Source organism: Rana temporaria, chromosome 3 (assembly GCF_905171775.1).
Source record: "Rana temporaria chromosome 3, aRanTem1.1, whole genome shotgun sequence".
In the NCBI taxonomy this organism is placed as follows: Eukaryota; Metazoa; Chordata; class Amphibia; order Anura; family Ranidae; genus Rana; species Rana temporaria.
In genome coordinates, this window is record NC_053491.1 from 123,140,955 (window position 1) to 123,161,502 (window position 20,548).

Genomic DNA, 20,548 nt, shown 5'->3' on the forward strand with positions numbered 1-20,548 from the left:
CCTTACAAGTCTACTAGAAAATACCATCATAATGACATGTTTAAAAAAAACACAATTCATTGGTTTGTGTTTCAAAATGTGCCCTTTTTAACCACTTGAGAATTTTGAACTTAACCCTTTCATGCCTATGCCTATGTATGACATTTGGTGTTTACAAGTTAAAATCCATATTTTTGGCTAGAAAATTACTTAGAACCCCCAAACATTATATATATATTTTAGCAGAGAATCTAGAGAATAAAATGGCGATTGTTGCAATATTTTATGTCATACGGTATTTGTGCGGCGGTGTTTTAAACACAACTTTTTGGGAAAAATTTACTTTCATGAATTTTAAAAAAATGAAAAAGTAAAATTAGCCCAATTTTTTTGCATAATGTGAAAGATGATGTTATGCCGAGTAAATAGATACCAAGCATAACACGCTTTATAATTGCACGCACTCGTGGAATGGCGACAAACTACGGTAACTAAAAATCTCCATAGGCGACGCTTTAAACTTTTTTTACGGTTACCAGGTTAGAGTTACAGAGTAGGCCTAGTGCTATAATTATTGCTCTCGCTCTTACGATCGCGGCGATACCTCACATGTGTTATTTGAACACCGTTTTCATATGCGGGCGCGACTTCCGTATGCGCTTTCTTTGCTGCGCAAGCTCGCGGGGAGGGGGGCGCTTTAAAAAATTTTTTTTTTGTTTTCTTATTTATTTATTTATTTTTTCTAATATTAAATTTTTTTTTTTTTTTTTTTTACATTTTGATCACTTTTATTGCTGTCACAAGGAATGTAAACATCCCTTGTGACAGCAATAGGTCGTGACAGGTACTCTTTATGGAGGGATCGGGGGTCTAAAAGACCCCCGAGCCCTCCTTTGCACTTCAAAGTATTCAGATCGCCGAAAACGGCGATTCTGAATACTGTGTACTTTTTTAAATCCGGCGCCATTGGCAGCCGAGAAACCCGGAAGTGACGTCATGACGCCGCTTCCGTGGTTTCAATGCGCACACTGAATCAAAGCCGTTTACGGCTTTGTTTCAGAGCGCGCCGAGACGCTGGAGGCGCCGGATCGTGGATCGGGTCTCCCGGTGGGACGGGAGGCCCGGTCAGAGCGGCGAGAGGCGGCGGGAGGGGGGGGATGTCCCCTCCCGCTCCTCCGGCATAACAACCGAGCGGCTTTTAGCCGCATCGGTTGTTATGTTTGGAAAGCCGATCGCCGGCTCTAAACAACGGTACCGGGATGATGCCTGCGGCTGCAGGCATCATCCCGGTACAACCCCTGAAAGCCGAGGACGCATATATGCGTACGCTCGGCGTGAAAGGGATAAGAGATACAGTGGGGGTTATTTATAAAATGCAAATCCACTTTGCACTACAAGTGCAAACTACAAGTGCAAAGTGCACTTGAAATTGCACTGAAAGTGCACTTGGAATTGCAGTCGCTGTAAATCTGAGGGGTATATCTGAAATGAGGGGAAGCTCTGCTGATTTTATTATCCAATCATGTGCAAGCTAAAATAAAAAAAATATGTTTTCCTTGCGTGTCCCCCTCGGACCTTCAGTGCAATTTCAAGTGCACTTTGCACTTTAAGGGGCAGATCCACATAGATCTGCGCCGGGTGCAGCGTATGTCAGATACGCTACACCGCTGTAACTTACTTTGCCTTTGTTTGAATCCTCAACGAATTTGCGCCGTAAGTAGTGTATCTCGTAGTGTATCTCTCGCGGCGTAAGGGCGCGGAATTCAAATGCGGTGGGTAGGGGGTGTGTTTCATTTATATGAAGCGCGTCCCCACGGCGAACGAACTGCGCATACGCCGTCCCTAAAATTTCCCGCCGTACATTGCGCTAAATGACGTCGCAAGGACGTCATTGGTTTTGACGTGAACGGAAATAGCGTCCAGCCCCATTCAAGGACGACTTACGCAAATGATGTACATTTTTCAAAATTATACGCGGGAACGACGGCCATACTTAACATTGAGTATGCCACCATATAGCAGTTTTAACTATGCGCTGGAAAAAGCCGAACGGAAATGACGTAAAAAAATGCAACGGCCGCTTGTACGTTCGTGGATCGTTTGGAAATAGCTAATTTGCATACTCGACGTGGATTACGACGGGAACGCCACCTAGCAGCCGCCGAAAAATTGCATCTAAGATCCAAAGGCGTACGAAGACGTACGCCTCTCGGATCAAGCCGAGATGCCGTCGTATCTTGTTTTGAGGATTCAAAACAAAGATACGACATAGGAATTTTGAAATTACGCTGGCGTATCAATAGATACGCCGGCGTCATTTCTTTGTGGATCTACCCCGTAGTTTGCACTTGTAGTGCAAAGTGGATTTGCATTTTTTAAATAACCCCAATATGTCCTAAAAAACATAAACAACATTTTAAGTAAGCATTTTTGTCCTTCACCCTACTGCCTCTCCCCTCGCTGCTACTACCAGCAATTACTGTTGTTGTGCCCTGTACTTATGGTGTTGCAGTACACATCAAGGGCCAGATCCACAAAAACCTGACGTAACTTAAAAAATCCAATTTAAGTTACACTGGCTTAAAGTTTCTACCTAAGTGCCTGATCCACAAAGCACTTATCTAGAAATTTCAGGCTGTGTAACTAAAATTCCGCCGGCGCAAGGCGTTCCTATTCAAATGGGGCGAGTCCCATTTAAATGAGGCGCGCTCCCGCGCCGGCCGTACTGCGCATGCGCGTCGGCCGTACTGCGCATGCGCGAAGTTACGTTACGCCGAGTTTTGAGGATCGCGACGGCTTAAAGTTGCGTCGGGGAAAAAAAAAATGACAGCGGCATGCATTCCTGAGGGAGAACTCCATGCCAATTTTCAAAGAAAAAACCGGCATGGGTTCCCCCCCCAGGAGCATACCAGGTCCTTAGGTCTGGCATGGGTTGTAAGGAGACCCCCCCACGCTGAAAAATTGACGTAGGGGGTCCCCCTACAATCCATACCAGACCCGTATCCAAAGCACGGTACCCGGCCGGCCAGGAAGGGAGTGGGGACGAGCGAGCGCCCCCCCCCCTCCTGAGCCGTGCCAGGCCGCGTGCCCTCAACATGGGGGGGTTGGGTGCTCTGGGGCAGGGGGGCGCACTGCGGGCCCCCCCACCCCAGAGCACCCTGTCCCCATGTTGATGAGGACAGGACCTCTTCCCGACAACCCTTGCCATTGGTTGTCGGGGTCTGCGGGCGGAGGCTTATCGGAATCTGGGAGTCCCCTTTAATAAGGGGGCCCCCAGATACCGGCCCCCCACCCTAAGTGAATGGATATGGGGTACATCGTACCCCTATCCATTCACCTGGAGGCAAAAAGTAAAAGTTAATAAACACACAACACAAGGCTTTTTAAAATATTTTATTATTCTGCTCCGGACGCCCCCCCTGTCTTCGTTATTAGCTCAATTACCAGGGGGGGCTTCTTCTTCCGCTCTCCGGGGGTCTTCTTCCACTCTCCGGGGGTCTTCCGCTCTCCGGGGGGGCTTCTCCGGACTCCGGGGGGGCTTCTCCGGACTCCGGGGGGCTTCTTCCATCTTCTCCCCTCTTCCGCTCTTGACTCGGCGAACCCCGGTTCTTCTGCAGCTCTCCGGTGCCTTCTTCTTCAGCGCTGGCTGCCTGCTATGTTTGTGTGTTAGCTCGATTTCAAACAGGCAGCCGGCGCGGTCTTCTGTGGCGTCAGGGTCTTCTGGTCTTCTCCCCTCTTCCGATGTTGCCTCGTCGCCTGTTGTCGCTGTAATGATGGAAGCGCGCCTTGCATCACATTTATATAGGCATCACCGTCCCATCATGCTCCGGCAGGTACCCACGTGGTGGGTGCCTACCCACGTGCACCCACCACGTGGGTACCTACCGGAGCATGATGGGACGGTGATGCCTATATAAATGTGATGCAAGGCGCGCTTCCATCATTACAGCGACAACAGGCGACGAGACAACATCGGAAGAACAGAAGACCAGAAGACCCTGACGCCACAGAAGACCGCGCCGGCTGCCTGTTTGAAATCGAGCTAACACACAAACATAGCAGGCAGCCAGCGCTGAAGAAGAAGGCACCGGAGAGCTGAAGAAGAACCGGGGTTCGCCGAGTCAAGAGCGGAAGAGGGGAGAAGATGGAAGAAGCCCCCCGGAGTCCGGAGAAGCCCCCCCGGAGTCCGGAGAAGCCCCCCCGGAGAGCGGAAGACCCCCGGAGAGTGGAAGAAGACCCCCGGAGAGCGGAAGAAGAAGCCCCCCCTGCTAATTGAGCTAATAACGAAGACAGGGGGGGCGTCCGGAGCAGAATAATAAAATATTTTAAAAAGCCTTGTGTTGTGTGTTTACTACATTTTACTTTTTGCCTCCAGGTGAATGGATAGGGGTACGATGTACCCCATATCCATTCACTTAGGGTGGGGGGCCGGTATCTGGGGGCCCCCTTATTAAAGGGGACTCCCAGATTCCGATAAGCCCCCGCCCGCATACCCCGACAACCAATGGCAAGGGTTGTCGGGAAGAGGTCCTGTCCTCATCAACATGGGGACAGGGTGCTCTGGGGTGGGGGGGCCCGCAGTGCGCCCCCCTGCCCCAGAGCACCCAACCCCCCCATGTTGAGGGCACGCGGCCTGGCACGGCTCAGGAGGGGGGGGGCGCTCGCTCGTCCCCACTCCCTTCCTGGCCGGCCGGGTAGCGTGCTTTGGATACGGGTCTGGTATGGATTGTAGGGGGACCCCCTACGTCAATTTTTCGGCGTAGGGGGGGTCCCCTTACAACCCATACCAGACCTAAGGGCCTGGTATGCTCCTGGGGGGGAACCCATGCCGGTTTTGTTTTTTACAAATTGACGTGGAGTTCTCCCTCGGGAAAGCATACCAAATGCCGTCGCTGCAATGGGCCTTTACAAGGTGTGACTAACTTTACACTTTGTAAAACGAGCCCTAATTTTACACTTGCAAAATAACACTTACGGCGCAAAAAAGAAGCTAGAAAGCTTTGTGGATCGCCTTAAGTGCTAATTTGCATACTAGCAACGGCATTTCGACTCGAAATGCCCCCAGCGGCGGATGCGGTACTGCATCCTAAAATTAGGCAGTGTAATTCAATTACACATGCCGGATCTTCTGTGTAACTTTGGAAAAAGCCTTTTGAGGATCGTTTCCAAAGTTACACACAGACTGAACAGCACTTAAGTCGGAGTATCTCTTTTGAGGATCTGGCCCCAAATGTACAACCCTGGGTTGAGCATTATATTTGCAATTGCAAGTGCTCATTGGTCAGCTTGACTATGCTGACTAATATGAAGCAATCCTTTCTTCTGGGGCACCCTACTCAGTGGCTTCAGGAGGGGGGCTAATGGGCTATAGACCCGAGTGGGTCCCAAAAAAGCCCTGGGTCTCATATTTCTCATTTAAAATTATTTTCCCTGGGTCAGAATGCCTCTGGGCTACATACCTCAGCAGTGTAAACATCCAGTGATTGGTGGGCAAGCCGGGGGGCGTGCGGTTGCAGTGAGAGTGGAGCTGTCAAATTGAAGCACTGATGTCCGTGCATAAACAAACTGCCTACATGTATACACTACTGGCTGGGGAGGAAGGTGGCGGGACCAATTGCAACTAGTGCATGTACACCTGCTGTGTAAGGTAAAGGAGGGGGCACTGACATAAATGCAAAAAAAGAAGGGGACCGGGATACCAGAATGGAGGGGACTGTGAAAGGAAGTGGGCTGCAAGTAAGGGGGGACATCTGTGAAAGGGACCTGGGATGCAGAAAGGGGACTGGGATATAAGGAGGCGGCTTTTCAGAGTTCTGCGGTGCAAGTAAGGGGAGCAACTATGAAAATGTATGTGTCAGGGGGATCAGTATATATGTTAGGGGGTATCAGTGTTTGTGTCAAGGGGGATCAGTGTATGTGTCAGGGGGATGAGTGCAGGTGTCAGGAAGGTCAATGTAGGTGTCAGGGGGTCATTGTAGGTGTCAGGGGGATCAATGTAGGTGTCAGGGGGATCAATGTAGGTGTCAGGGAGGTCAGTTTAGTGGTCAGCATGGATTGGCACTTGTGAGTCAGGTAGCAACCAGCAAGTGAGCCTAGCCAGTCAATTGACACCCCAGCCCCCGCTGCTGCCAGGCTTCAACTTCGGGCTGAAGCCCCTGGTCTTTATCACACCTAGCAATGCCCCTGACCCTACTAGAAGAGAAAATCATCAGAGGTTCTTCACATTGTTCAGCAATTTCATGTCACTGTGTTGACCAATAAATTCTTAGCATTGTGAGCATTATGATGGATACTCACTTCAGGGCTTTGTAATGAAGTGTACAGACTGCTACACAGGCAGCATGGGGCCAGCATGTGCTGTGGAACCTGGATGGATGGTGTTGCCTTGGTTATGTGTAAATGTGCATACACCTCATTCATTGTAGTAGTATGTACATATACACATCTATATCTGAGAGATCCTACACAAAATAGGTAGTTCTGTCCACAATACACATTTATTGATAGGATTACATAATTTATACAAATTACACACTAGACAGTATTTACAACAGAATGTACAATATAAGTCCCCTGGCTTATATGATAGTTACAAACTACCCACAACAACCATATTTACAATACAATGTACAAGTATGGAGTTAGTTTACCTTTCCACTTCAGGCCGAGGCATGATAACTGCTTGGTGTCCCCACACAAAAGAGGATCATAGCTTGGTGACAACGCATTATATCTCTCCTCTCCTTTCTGTACTGTGGCTAATATAATTTCCCTAATTGGTCATTGTATCTAGCAAATGTATGTTGGGCACAGCCATGTAAGCTGTGATCAGGTAAAACAAAAGGGCAACCTTTGAAGTGGAATTAATTACAGTAACACCAATCAGAACACTCAATACTTTAAATATATTTTCTTCTAACTGAAATGTATTTCTAATTACAATTAAGGATGGGTGAACGGTTTGGCCTGAACATGAGTTCTGTGCATTATTGCAAGTTTAACGCCATATAGTTCTCTGCGTTACTGCAAGTTTATCGCCATATAGTTCTCTGCGTTACTGCAAGTTTAACGCCATATAGTTCTCTGCGTTACTGCAAGCTTAATGACACATAGTTCTGTGTGTTACTACAAGTTTAACGCCATAAACGTAATTGTGTTACTGCAAGTTTACTGCCATATAGTTCTGTGGGTTACTGCAAGTTTAATACTGTATATTTCATTGCGCAGCTGCAAGTTTAATGCTATATATTTCAGTGTGTTACTGCAAGTTTAACGCCATATAATTCTGTGCATTACTGCAAGTTTAACGCCATATAGTTCTGTGCATTTCTGCAAGTTTAACGCTATATAGTTCTGTGCGTTACTGCAAGTTTAACGCCGTAAATTTTATTGCGTTACTGCATGTTTAACACTACATATTTCATTTTTTGACTAGCTGACCCAGGTTGATGTGGTCCACTCTTGGTTTGGTGGTGTTTTGGTTTGGTAGGCATGATTAGTTCCACTCTTGTATTTCTTTTGTTTTTTCCAGTGCTCTTTTTTGCTAGACCAGCTATGGGTAGGGGCATGGTCAGGTGATCACCTTCCCCCTATCTATTGATTAGCACTCATGTGCTCCTACTGTGGAGACTTTAAAATTCATAGTTAGGAACTGCAGTACACAGAGAGCCTTGACGGCCTGCAGCTTACACAGGTATTTGCAAATGCGTGCAACTAAACCTCTGTTTTTAATGCTTACAGCTAAACTGGTTAATTTGGTTTGTTGCTTTTTTGGTTGGTAACTTTGAGCCTGGGTATTAAGGAAACATTTTTTTATATTCCATATATATATATATATATTTGCATTTTGCTAAAAACGCATCTCATTTAAAGTCCCAAAACCTCCCCCCCCTTCTATCCATTTACAGGGATGGAGGCCTATGGTTGTAGTTTATCATATGCCTCATGTAAAGTCCCAACCTTATCCCCCCTTTTTCTACATTATCCAGGGATGGAGATGCGTTTCAGAAGTGGAATAAAGTGCCTCCACAGATTTACCACTGACAGGTAATTATGCATTGTCATTTTTTGACTAACTGACCCAGGTTGATGTGATCCGCTCTTGGTTTGGTGGTGTTTTGTTTTGGTAGGCATGATTAGTTCCACTCTTGTATTTCTTTTGTTTTTTCCAGTGCTCTTTTTTGTTAGGCCAGCTATGGGTAGGCTCATGGTCAGGTGATCACCTGCCCACTATCTATTTTCTTTCCTTTATTGTAACAAATCTCGTTTTACAATCAAATATATATATAAAAAAAAAACAATCAACAGAGACAGACAAATACTTACAATGCTTACAATTTACCCCTATAAAATACTTTTAACATTTAAAGGGTTTGTAAAGGAATTTTTTTTATCTTAATAGCTTCCTTTACCTTAATGCAGTGCTGTTTTTATGTCCTCATTGTTAGTTTTTGCTCTCAAGTTGCTGTAATTCTTCTCTGATCTCCACACTTCCTGGTTGTCTGTTTCCTGATAACCACAGTACTGGGAGCTTTCTCTATGTGGTCACTAATCAAGGAGGTGTGATACTGTGTGTCTAAAACCCCTCAGCACCAATCAGTTTTGTTTTCCAAACCATAACTGCACTGTATTGGCTCTGTGGCTCTGTACAGCAGAGGCAGGAAACAACATGCAAAAACGAAACTAGAAACTACAGGTACATTATATGATTTATTTTTTATCTATTTTTAATCATTTTTAAAAGGAATCAGTCAACTATTATGTCTCTATACCCTGTAAACAGTCATTTCAGCAAAAAAAATGTTTTTATTTACAACTCCTTTAACACTCAATCCCCTTTGCCCTTGGAATTCTCTGGATCTATCCTCATGCCCACTATCTATTGATTAGCACTCCTGTGCTCCTACTGAGGAGACTTTAAAATTCATAGTTAGGAACTGCAGTACACAGAGAGCCTTGACGGGGCCTGCAGCTTACACAGGTATTTGCAAATGTGTGCAACTAAACCTCTGTTTTTAATGCTTACAGCTAGACAGGTTAATTTGGTTTGTTGCTTTTTTTGGTTGGTAACTTTGAGCCTGGGTATTATGGAAACATTATTTATATTCCATATACATATATTTAATTGTATTTTGCTAAAAACGCATATCATTTAAAGTCCCAACCCCCCCCCCCACCCTTCTATATATTTCCTTGCATTACTGCAAGTTTAACATCATATAGTTCTGTTCCTAAAGCCTCTTTCACATTGAGGCGTGGAGCCGCGGTGATGGTATAGCCATGCTATTTGTAGCGTGGCTATACCGTCGTATTTACCGCGATATTCGGGCGCTAGCGGTGAGGTTTTAACCCCCGCTAGCGGCCGAAAAAGGGTTAATACCGCCCGCGTTGCGGGCGGTATTACCGCGCTTTCCCATTGATTTCAATGGGAAGGCGCGGTATAGGAGTGGTGAACACACCGCTCCTATACCGCGGTAAAGATGCGGCTAGCAGGACTTTTGGTGCGCTCCTGCTAGCGCACCACTTCAATGTGAAAGCCTTCGGGCTTTCACATTGAACACTACAGGGCAGGTTTTTTCATGCGGTATAGCAGTGCTATTTTTAACGCTGTACCGCATGAAAACCGCCTCAATGTGAAAGGGGCTAACTGCAAGTTTAACGCCATATAGTTCTGTGCATTACTACAAGTTTAACGCTATATAGTTCTGTGCGTTACTGCAAGTTTAACGTCATATAATTCATTGCGTTACTGCAAGTTTACTACCATATAGTTACTGCAAGTATCAGGGCCGTCTTTACTATTGATTGGGCCCTGGGCAAAAAAAATTCTTGGGCCCCCCCCCCCCCATGCAAATTGTCTCTCCACCCCAACATTCCAAAAAACAAAACACGTGTAAAATTATGTATTGAATTGTATTGTAACTGTACTGTCTGCCCTCATGTTGTAAAGTGCTGCGCAAACTGTTGGCGCTATATACACCTTGTATAATACTAATAATGATGGGGGGAAGAGAGAGAGGAGTCCAGGATGATGAGTGGGGGGGAGATAGCAGAGTCCAGGATGATGGGGGGATAGGGGAGTCCAGGATTATTGGGGGGGAGATGGGGGAGTTCAAGATTATGGGGGGAAGGGGGAGATAGGAGTCCAGGATGACACACATGGATTGGGGGGGTGTACTTTGAGGTGTTTGTATCATACAGGGCACAAAAAAAAATCAGCACAAGGGGCAGTACTTGCATATCCTCCCTCCTCCCCCAAAGAAGCCATCTATTGTTCACATCTGCACATCACTTTCCTTACCTCTGCTCCCTCATCCACAGTTCACCTCTGTATTCCACGTTCACATCTGTACCCCTCCATGTCCACCTTTTTACCCCCCCATCCACCTCTGCATCCCCCCATTAAACGTTGACCTCTATAGCCTTCTGTCGACCTCTGTATCTCCCTGTCCACCTCTGTACATCCCCATGTCCACCTCTGGGTTCATCTCTGTAACCCCCCTTCACCTCTGTATCCCCCCATGTCCACCTGTGTTGACCTTTGTACCCCCTCATGTCCACCTCTGTACCCCCCATGTCCACCTCTGTACCCCCGTCCACCTCTGTACCCCTCTCCACCTCTTTACCCCCATGTCCACCTCCGTGTTCACCTCTGTAGCCCCTCCACCTCTGTTCCCCCCGTCCACCTGTGTTCACCTCTGTACCCCCCATGTCCACCTCTGTACCCCCCATGTCCACCTCTCTACCCCCCATGTCCACCTCTCACTTCTGTACCCCCCCATATCCACCTCTGTACCCCCATGTCCACCTCTGTACCCCCTCCACCTCTGTACCCCCTCCACCTCTGTACCCCCCCCATGTCCATCTCTGTACCCCCTCCACCTCTGTACCCTCCATGTCCCCCTCTGTACCCCCCCATGTCTACCTCTGTACCCCCCCCATGTCCACCTCTGTACCCTCCATGTCCACCTCTGTACCCCCCATGTCCACTTCTTTACCCCTCCATGTCCACCTTTGTACCCCCCCATGTCCACCTCTCACTTCTGTACCGCCCCATGTCCACCTCTGTACCCCCCCATGTCCACCTCTGTACCCCCCATGTCCACCTCTATACCAGCAATTCTCTGCAGTCTTCACAACATATGAATCCCTTTCTCTCCACGTTGTTCTATTTTACCTGATCACTCAGAGGATGGAGATCACACAGTCTCCGCCTATCAGACTCAGCACACAGCCAGAAAACTTCACTCAGTTGTCTGCTACACAGGTCTGCCAGGCAGGGGTGGGGGCGGGAGGAACACAGAGCATCGCTCTCGCTCAGTCATTGACTCCGGTCCGCAGCTCCTGACAGAGGGAGAAGCGGGACGAGCGGGCTCAAACACATGAAGCCCGCAGCTGTCCCGCTCTCCTGTATAAATTAATTAATGTAGCCGCCGCTTGGGAGAGATAAAGGGGGGGGATCAGCTGCACCCGTTACTCCGGGAAAACTGCGGGCAGCGCAGGGCTTAAATGGCAGCTTCTTTGGGCCCCACAGCAATGACAGGGCCCAGGGCAGCTTCCCCTTTTGCCCTGTGGTAAAGACAGCCCTGGCAAGTATAACACAGTATATTGAAGTATATTATAGTGTATCCGTGGAGTGTGTCTGTGTCGTGAATACTCAAATTAAAGTGCACCAAACGCCACTTTCCATTGATTAAAGTGCATCCACATACTGTACACATTTACACATCTTTATTACATTTTGTTAATACACACCCACTCTCCCCATTATGTCTGGGAGGACAGCAAAGATAGGCAGACTTTCCCATGGCACTGTAAGGGGGCCAGTAGCGTATGTGTCCACAGGCAAAGGTGGACGTGGCCAGTCCTTAGGCAGGGCATCATTTCCTCTGTTTAGTGATGTTGCCCATGCTATCCAGCCACAGTATGCAAAGGAGGTGGTGGACTGGCTTATTAAACTGTCCCCATCCTCCTTCACCCAAGCAGAGACTAGTGTGCAGTCCCATGCAGCTGCCAGAGTTGCAAACCTTTCTCCTTGTCCACAGCTATACCTGCCATAGCCCCAGCATCAGGCATTGAGGTGTTAGCAAAAAAAAGTCAGCCACTTGCTCTTTGGCGATGCACAGTCATTACTCGATTAAGATGTTGGGTCTGACTCTGAGGTTGAGGAAGGCAGGAACATGAGCCTACAGGTAGGGAGAACAATGTTACACAAATTGGCAGTCATGTTCCCCCAGCCACAGCATATTGCCAAGTTGTTTACAGTGGTAATGTTGATGGAGGAGATGATGATGATGATGAGGTCACTGACTCGACTTGGTTAAAGCAGAGGAGCAAAGTGAGGGTGAGGCACAACCCCAACTAGGCAGCCATTATGGAAGGGTAGAGAGGAGCCACCATAATACATCACATTGTGGAGCTGTCTGGGCCTTTTTTAGTACATGTGCAGCCGATCACACTGTTGCTTTTTGCAAACTTTGTCTCAAGTGCATCAAGTGTGGCAAAAACACCAACCATTTGGGTACCACATGCTTGACAAGGCATTTAACCTCCCACCACACAGCCAGTTGGCAAGACCACCTAAAAGTAGGGCTGTGAAAATTAACGATTAATTCCTCGATTAATCGTAAAAAAAAATTCGGGTCATCGGGGAGTCCGTCCATAGGAAAGACCGCGGCTTCAGCCTAGCTCCGGAGCAGCGGCCATCTTGGTGCAGCCGGCGGCGGCCTAGTAGCGGCGCGCTGACGTCATCATCCCCTGCCTGCTTGTGTCGTCTGCGGACGGGTCTGCCTGCTGTCGTTTCTATTCTGGTAAGAGCAGACAATTCCTATATATACAGTGGGGCTATATACAGTGGGGGAGATGTGGGGATATGTGGATATTACAGTGGGGGAGATGTGGACATTACAGTGGGGGGAGATGTGGATATTACAGGAGGGGAGATAAGTTTTTAAATTTAAAACTTATTTGTGTGAACTGTGAAGTCATGGATTGTATATTGTGTATACCACATTTACCACTGACCAATGCAGAGTTGCAATGCAAGGAAATCAGCTAAAAGTAGTTGGATGTGTATGTGCGTTATAATTAATCAAAATTAGTAGATTAATCGATTAAAAAATAAATCGATTAATCGAACACGAAAATTTTAATCATCAACTGGAAAGCTCTCCATCTATGTTTTTGCCCCATAGATAATCGTTCACATTGTGATGCAGATACTGCTGATAAAATCCCTGACAGCGATGGGGGCGGCGAAGACTAAAGAAATTCAGAAATGCATCACTTAGGTGACCACCTTCTCCACCGCTCCTCTCTTGGCCAACAGAGAAAACTATGTTTTCCATGACACTGTAACTTACCAGAGTCATGAAAAGAGTTTAACCACTTAAGCCCCGGACCTTTAGGCAGCTAAATGCCCAGGCCAGGTTTTGCGATTCGGCACTGCGTCGCTTTAACAGACAATTGCGCGGTCGTGCGACGTGGCTCCCAAACAAAATTGGCGTCCTTTTTTCCCCACAAATAGAGCTTTCTTTTGGTGGTATTTGATCACCTCTGCGGTTTTTATTTTTTGCGCTATAAACAAAAATAGAGCGACAATTTTGAAAAAAATGCAATATTTTTAACTTTTTGTTATAATAAATATCGCCCAAAAACATATCTAAAAAAAAAAAATGTCCCTCAGTTTAGGCCGATACGTATTCTTCGACCTATTTTAAGTAAAAAAAAACGCAATAAGCGTTTATCGATTGGTTTGCGCAAAATTTATAGCGTTTACAAAATAGGGGATAGTTTTATTGCATTTTTATAAATTTTTTTTTTTTACTACTAATGGCGGCGATCAGCGTTTTTTTTTTCGTGACTGCGACATTATGACGGACACTTTGGACACATTTTTGGGACCATTGTCATTTTCACAGCAAAAAATGCATTTAAATTGCATTCTTTATTGTGAAAATGACAGTTGCAGTTTGGGAGTTAACCACAGGGGGCGCTGTAGGAGTTAGGGTTCACTTAGTGTGTGTTTACAACTGTAGGGGGGTGTGGCTGTAGGACTGACGTCATCGATCGAGTCTCCCCTATATAAGGGATCACTCGATCGATACGCCGCCACAGTTAAGCACGGGGAAGCCGTGTTTACACACAGCTCTCCCCGTTCTTCAGCTCCGGGGAGCGATCGCGATGGAGCGGCTATAAACAAATAGCCGCGCCGTCGTCCCGGATCGCTCCCCGAGGGAACCCGACTGCCGCATGTAGCGGGGGGGCCCCGATCGGACCCCCCACCCGCTAGAAGGCAAGGACGTACATGTACGCCCATTTGCCTGTACGTGCCATTCTGTGGACGTACATATACATGCGGCGGTCGGGAAGTGGTTAATAAACACCTCTTTAAGATGTCCTCAAGAGATTTTATCTTCTGCACGCTCTGTGGGGAAGGAATGCGTTCTGAAACTTTCCCCTTATAACGGTGGTCAAGGAGGGAATAGTGATCATTTCCCATTACACCATGTATTATTGGGTCCTTTTGCAGGCTTTGAAACATGAGGGAGCCCATGCACCTCAAATTTGCAGAGGCATGAGAAGAAAACTCCTCTGGGTCACCGAGGATTAAAGTATCTGGAACTGCCTTCTCGCAGCTACGTACTACTCCCAAGAGTTCTGGGGATGGAAAACAATCTCTGATGCCTAGTACACATGATCGGTTTTCCCGGCGGTCAAAAGTCCCCCGGGAAAACCGAGGGGAAAACGGAGAGCCTGCTCGGTTGCTTTTTCCCGTGTACACGCGCTGGTTTTCCCAACAGGAAAACTGCCATGACAGCTTTGGTCGGGAAAACCGGCCGTGTGTATGCTCCACTGCAGTGTTTCCCATAGGAAAACTGCCAAGCAAAAAAAACGCAGAGAATCACGGTGGGAAAAAAGAGAACAAGTTCTTATTTTTTTGCTCACAGTTTTCTTGTTGGGAAAACTGCTGTGGAGCATACACATGGGTGGTTTTCCCGACCAAAAGCAAACAAGGCAGTCTTTTTCTGTCTGGAAAACCGCTTGTGTGTACGAGGCATTACTGTTTGATGTATGTCTTCCTCTGCTTCAATTCCCCTGAAACTGCCAGAAACCTCCTCCTCCTTTCTCTCCTCTTGTGTTTTCTGCAAAAAGTGGGTCTTGAGAGGAAAGGAAGTCCTTCTCTTCCTCCTGCTGCTCTACCTCAAGTGCCCTGTCCATAATGTCATGCAAAGTCTGCTCCGGCAAGAACACAACAGGGATTGTGTCACTGATGCATGCATTGTCACGGCTAACCATCCTTGGGGCCTCCTAAAATGGCACCAGTACAGTGCATGTATCCTTTATGAGCAGAAATTGGTGTGGAGAAAAAATCTGAGCCTGCCTTAGCCTGTCGTTGTGCTATACTCACACAGGTACTTGTTGAAGACCCTCTGCTGCATGTGCAGCCATTGCAGCTTTGCCAAAGTCGAGTTCCATCTGGTGGGCATGTCACAAATCAGGCAGTTTACAGGCAGGTGGAATTCCCACTGAATTTCAGTCAACCGAGCACTGGCTGTGTATGACCGCCTGTAATGGCTACAGACTCTTCTGGCCTACTTTTGTAGATCTTCCAACCCTGGGTACTCATTTAGGAAACGCTGCACCACCAAATTGAGAACATGTGCCAAGCATGGCACATGTGTCATCTTTCCCTGTCTAAAGGCGGACAGGAGGTTTGTGTCATTATCACACACCAAAATTCCTGGCTCCAACTGGTGTGATGTGAACCCCCTCTGGGCCTGTCCCTGCAGAGCTCCAAGAATCTCTGCTCCAGAGTGGTTCCTGTCCCCTAGACACACCAGCTGAAGCAATGCATGGCACATTTTAGCCTGACTCATTGAATAGCCCTTTGAATGCTTAGGGGGCACTTGAGGTTTATAGGACAATTCAGCAGAGTCGTGCATGGAGGAGGGTGAAGAGGGGGTAGAGCTGATGAATCTCGCATCATCACCACTAGCTGTATGGAGATGTGGGGGCACAACAAGCTGCAGCACTAAGCCCTGTCCTGCATCCTTCCAAGTTCAAGCAGAGTTACCCAGTGTTCTGTGAACAAAATATATTGTACCTCCCCATGCTTGCTTGACCACGTTTGAGCAGTAATGTGGACTTTGTGGCTGACTGCCTTGGCCAACGATGCCACAACATTGCCTTCCACGTGATATTAGAGATCTGGAATGGCCTTATGTCATAAATAGTGACTGTGAACCTGCCATTGTGGTACAGCACATTCTGCAAATTCATGGAAGGGGACATAATTCATCAGGCAGAAAGACATACATTGTAGAGCCAGCAGCTTTGACAAGCTTGAATTTAGATGTTGGAAATGTACTGTCAAAAACATTTCTGCACCTGTTTAACAGGAACATATCATTGCAATTTTTGACAGCAAGGCCAATTCTTGCTTTCATCAAGAGTACCTCTAAAGGGTTACAGTGTGAAAGCACCACCAACACCCAAAGAACAAATTTTATGCACCCGTTACAGAAGTAGAAATCCAAAGTCTGTGGTAGAGACACCAGAATTTATCCAAAAAATCTCTAATCTTGTTCCCCGTGCACTACATTGTGGCCTCATCATACAGACTGGGTCCCCAAGCCGTTGCTTACAAAATAAAGAAAGCTTGCAGGGAAAATGTCATTTTTTGGGCTTTATAAATGCAATTATTTCTGCAGCAGCTTCTATATATCAGATGTCTCACTTTACATGTGGACTAAGGGGACCCCCCACCCCTAAGTACTATATTGAAAGGATTTTTTTTTCACTTTAACCACTTAAGGACCCCATTCGAGCCCATTTACGTCGGCAGAATGGCACGGCTGGGCACATCAACGTACCTGTACGTTGCCCTTGAAGCCCAGCCGTGGGGTCGCGCGCGCTCCTCGGGGGCGTGTGCACGCGACCTGGTCCGAAGCTCCGTGACCGCGGGACTCGCGGACCCGATCGCCGCTGGAGTCCCCCAATCGGTCCCCTGAGCTGAAGAACGGGGAGAGCTGTGTGTAAACACAGCTTCCCCGTTCTTCACTGTGGTGCCGTCATCGATAGGGTGTTCCCTTTTATAGGGAATCACAATCGATGACGTCACACCTACAGCCACACCCCCTACAGTTAGAAACACAGATGAGGTCATACATAACCCCATCAGTTCCCCCTTGTGGTTAACTCCCAAACTGCAATTGTCATTTTCACAGTAAACAATGCATTTTAAATGCATTTTTTGCTGTGAAAATGACAATGGTCCCAAAAATGTGTCAAAATTGTCTGAAGTGTCTGCCATAATGTCGCAGTCATGAAAAAATCGCTGATCGTCGCCATTAGTAGTAAAAAAAAATGAATAAAAATGAAATAGAAAATTTGCGCAAACCAAACGATAAACGCTTATTGCGATTTTTTTTTTTTACCAAAAATAGGTAGAAGAATACGCATCGGCCTAAACTGAGGATTTTTTTTTTTTTTTTAAATATTTTTGGGGGATATTTATTATAGCAAAAAGTAAAAAATATAGCATTTTTTTCAAAATTGTCGCTCTATTTTTGTTTATAGCGCAAAAAATAAAAACCGCAGAGGTGATCAAATATTACCAAAAGAAAAAAAGGACGCCAATTTTGTTTGGGAGCCACGTCACACGACCGCGCAATTGTCAGTTAAAGCGACGCAGTGCCGAATCGCAAAAACTGTCCGGGTCCTTTAGCTGCCTAAAGGTCACTGCTTATTTAAAAATTACGTTTTTTATAATCTTTTTTTTTTTCATTGATTGATTGCTTTTGCCATTGCTTTCTAAAATAAAAACTCTTTGAAAAGACCCTTTAAACTCTACAGTCCACATTTCTGGATCTCAGTATCTGTAGTTCATCTCTTGTTCTGGATGTAATAATCCATAATAATAATTAGAGACAAAAACTAAATAAATACAAAAATAGAATCTTTGTTCTCAACGGTCCGGGCGATGCCAATTGGATACAGAATATTCAGTAACGGCCTTTTGACCCGTTTTCCTGCCTTTTTGAGGTTATACTTTATTAATGTGGACACAGGTAGAGAAAGAAAAACATGACTACTTCTAAGGCCCCATACTCACGAGCAAACATGTCTGCTGAAACTGGCCCGCAGGCCAGTTTCAGCAGACATGTTTGGTCGTGTGTGGGCGCGAGCGGGCCGAATTCCAGCAAACATTTGCCCGCCGGGCCTTTTCCCAGCAGACAAATATTCCTGGACTTGTTTTAAAACAGTCCGCTGGAATTCAGCCCGCTCGGACATGTACGGTCGTCAGTACAGACCTACCGTACATGTCCAGGCGCCCGCCGTCCCTCGCATGCGTCGAATGACTTCGACGCATGCGTGGAAGCATTTTAAAGGCGGGCCGCCCACGTCGCCGCGTCATTGTCGCGGCGACACCGCGTCATCGACGCGGCGACACCGCGGACACGCCCCGCGTATTGTTTACGCGCGGACTTCTGTACGATGGTGTGTACAACCATCGTACAGAAGCCCTCTGGCAGACATGTATGGTGGAAACGGTCCGACGGACCGCTTTCACCATACATGTTTGTCCGTGTGTACCCGGCCTAAGACATATGCATTCAAAGACGCAACTCTTATCCTCATATTGATTAGTGGTTCCAAATTAAAAATGACTACTGCAGTAGGGAACAGACACAAAAGATTCACTTTGCATCTTTCCAAATAACTTTTCTGCTTTATTATGACGCAATTGAAGGTTTTTATACACATGATTACGTAGGTATCACATTTATATTACAATTGTACTTTTATGGCAACAAGGGGCGTAACATCAGCAGACTAATTCTAATCAAGACTCGAAAGAATGCAAACATGTACAGTACTGAAAACATTATTAGTGCCGGGTGCACAGTGAGGGCAGTGTGCAAAACATACAAAATAGAATACAATTATATACAGGACTTACAAATTTCCTCTACAGTTTCTCTTTTTTGATCAATATTTTGATCACTAACCATACCTGCTATCACCTTTAAAGGTTCATTTTCTTTCACCCTAATGCATCCTATGCATTAAGATGAAAAAAAACTGGCAATGACGGCCCCCCAACCCCCCGTTTTACTTACCTGAGCCCGTTCACCCGCTGCGCTCGCCCCCGATGTCCTCTTCTCCACTCAGTCTGGCTGTTGATTGGCTAGATTGGATGGATTGATAGCAGCGCAGCCATTGGCTTGCACTGCTGTCAATCACATCCAATGACACGGGGGGGGGGCGGGGCCGAGTAATACAGTCGGCGGCTAAATCTAATACCCACATAAAACCACCGCAATCAACTAACTTCTCCCTTAAACCCATTTCCATCGATGCCACTAAAAATATCATCAATACTCTGTGAAACAGCACAGCACTCATTGATATCATCCCCACTAAACTGCTGAAAGAATGTGCCAATATATTGGCACCAGCTATCACGCAGCTCATAAACCAATCGTTCAAGGAGGGCACGGTGCCCACCTTGCTGAAACAAGGTATAATAAAACCAATTTAAAAAAAAAACACCCTTGACCCCAAAGATCCAAACAACCGTTGACCCATAACAGGCCTAAATGTCTTCTCCAAGGTAATGGAGAAAGAAGTTGTACAACAGTTACAACATCATTTAGACACCCATAAATTACTCGATCCGTTCCAATCGGGTTTCCGTCCTGGTCACGGAACAGAAACAGCGCTGCTCAAAATATGGAATGACGCCCTCGAGGCAGCAGACAAAGGAGAATCTTGTCTTCTGGTACTGTTGGACCTAAGCGCTGCTTTTGACACTGTAGACCATGGATTACTACTGACTTGGCTAGCTGAAGTAGCCAGAGTCACGGAATGTGATTTAGCTTGGTTCTCCTCCTTGGAAAACCGATCACAAATAGTGAAACTGGGGCCTTTCACTTCTGAAGTGTCTTGCGGAGTCCCTCAGGGATCCCCTTTGTTGCCCGTACTGTTTAACATCTATCTCCGCCCTGTTTTTGAAATCATTAGTAACCAGAAGTTACTTTACCACTCTTATGCAGATGACACACAACTGTATTTTCGCGTATGCAACAAAAAGGATCATTATCTCGGACTAGAGAAATGCCTTACTTTGATAGACAACTGGATGACAAAGAGTTATCTTAAACTCAACAGTTTGAAAACAGAACTTCTCCTGTTTCACTCCAACCGAAAAAATCATCCCGCGACAACATGGACACCCCCGCCCATTCTGGGTAAAACTATCACCCCTAGCACCAAAGTCAAAAGTCTCTGAGTCATTTTCGACACCAACATGACAATGGATGCACAAATAGGGTCAGTAGTCAGTGGATCGCACCATCTGCTGCGCCTACTACGCAGACTCACCCCCTTTATCCCGAAAGAAGACATTGCAGTCGTGGTGGGAACAATTATCAATTCCAGACTTGACTATGCAAATGCCCTCTATCTCGGACTCCCCAAATACCAAATCACTCATCTGCAAGTCGTTCAAAATACGGCCGCTCGATTAGTGACCGGCAAAAAAACATGGGAATCAATCTCACCT